Source organism: Nomascus leucogenys, chromosome 25 (assembly GCF_006542625.1).
Source record: "Nomascus leucogenys isolate Asia chromosome 25, Asia_NLE_v1, whole genome shotgun sequence".
NCBI classification, from domain to species: Eukaryota; Metazoa; Chordata; class Mammalia; order Primates; family Hylobatidae; genus Nomascus; species Nomascus leucogenys.
Genome location: NC_044405.1, coordinates 2,896,011 through 2,897,735, shown reverse-complemented (window position 1 = coordinate 2,897,735; position 1,725 = coordinate 2,896,011). Strand labels below are relative to the sequence as shown.

The following is a 1,725-nucleotide window of genomic DNA, read 5'->3' as shown; positions in this document are numbered from 1 at the left end:
TTTTTCCCCCTCTTAAGTTCACCATCAGTCTTAATTCTGCTCAGGAAAAGCCACTCTACTTCCAGCTACTACAAACCATATTAGTCTTTGTTTCTTTTTCTGCCATTCTTCTTTTCTCAGCAGATTACAGCTGGCATTTTGTTGCTTTCGGCTGTAATGTAGCTTTTTCATACCCAAACTAGTTGTTCTCACTCACTTAATCACAGGCTATCTGCTTGGTTTTTCAGCATCGTTTATGTCTTATGCATAAAATCTTCAGATGAACTGTGTATCTTCTCAATTCACAATTTATTATATGAGAATCTTTAGAAAAAAGCAGCAGAAAATGAGCCAGAGAGGGTAGCATGAGTGCTCTGTCATGTGACATTAGATTCTGCTCTGCATTAAATGAGCATCAAGTGTCCACAAAACTAACCTCAACGTTACCCTTATAGTTTTCCAGATACAGTTTCTTTCTCAACAAATAAATAATTCTGTAAGCATTTTTCTGCACAAAATGTGTTTGGTGACTGCTTAGTTTTTCTCAACATTCTTTCTTTCTTTTTGGCTCTTCTGTTTCTGCTGGCTGAATCAAGGATAAATAATTCAATTAAGTGAATGTGCTCTTATCTACACTGAAGATTCTGAAGATCTCCAAGTACACATATTGCTTTTTAGGGTCAGTCAATGAGAGACAGGAGGCTTGAGCTGAGGCTACATCACAAAATCATAGTTAGTCAAATTTGTAATGAGGCTTTAGGGTGTACACTGAACATTTGGTTGAGAAAAGATTTTATAGTGAGTTCCATAGTTCACAAAGCCTGGATGAATTCCTAGAAAGTGGAACTATAGAATGAATTCAATGCAATGAAAATTTGTTTCCATTGATTTTTTAGTTACTAAAATAATATATGATCTTTGTAAACCATTTAGGAAATATGAAGAAGTACAAAAGAGTAAATGAAGATAAACCATAATTCTACTACATCCAAGTCACCCCTGTTAATATGTTAATATATATTTTCAAATAATTTTATGCATATATAAATAATTAATACCTGTATAACTTTATTATTTATTTTGTTCACTTAATATTACAAACAATTTCCTAAAGCATTAAATATTCTTCTAGAAATATTCAGGTGGCTACAAAATATTTTGTCATACAAGTTAGCTGTATGCTATAATAACCAAACTCCATTTTTGTGTGTATTTGGTTTATTTACCCATCCCCAATTTTTGAACGTATTTTAAAATAACCACCATGATTTTTTAAATCAAATGACTCTAATGTCTTGCCTCCATGTCCTAGATCTCCCCATTGATTTTTTTGTTGTTGTTGTCATTTAATATTTTAGACCCGGGAAAAGTGTGAACACAGTCCCCCGCTACAACAAACTAAGCAGTCAAGCTTCCTCCTTGGGTGGAAATCATAGGGGTCAGCACATCCAGAGTGCAGTGAATAAATCTTGCCCTGAGAAAACCACCTTTGAGATCATGCTATCTCCCCTGCCAAGTCTCCCCGTTGAATTCGGCAACAAGTGCAGTAGATATTTTTGTGTGGGTTTCAACTCACTGTAAGCTGACAGCATCTCTCCTAAAACAGATTTCTTTCCCTCACTCTGTGGCCAAGAATGCCCAAGAATTGGCACTGATTCATGCATATTGTGGCAGGAGTGGAATGGGGGTGGATAACATAGGTAATCCCTGCAAAGTAGCCCTCAGCCAATGAGATATAAGCCTTCA

General features: G+C 35.7%; 1 non-coding gene across 1 annotated transcript; it reads right to left on the bottom strand.

Moving 5' to 3' along the window:
* Positions 1 to 1,339: 1,339 nt before the first annotated feature.
* LOC115833195 lies at positions 1,340 to 1,499 on the bottom strand. Its single transcript, XR_004028640.1, has one exon. It is a non-coding gene; the product is annotated as a U1 spliceosomal RNA (small nuclear RNA).
* Positions 1,500 to 1,725: the final 226 nt, after the last annotated feature.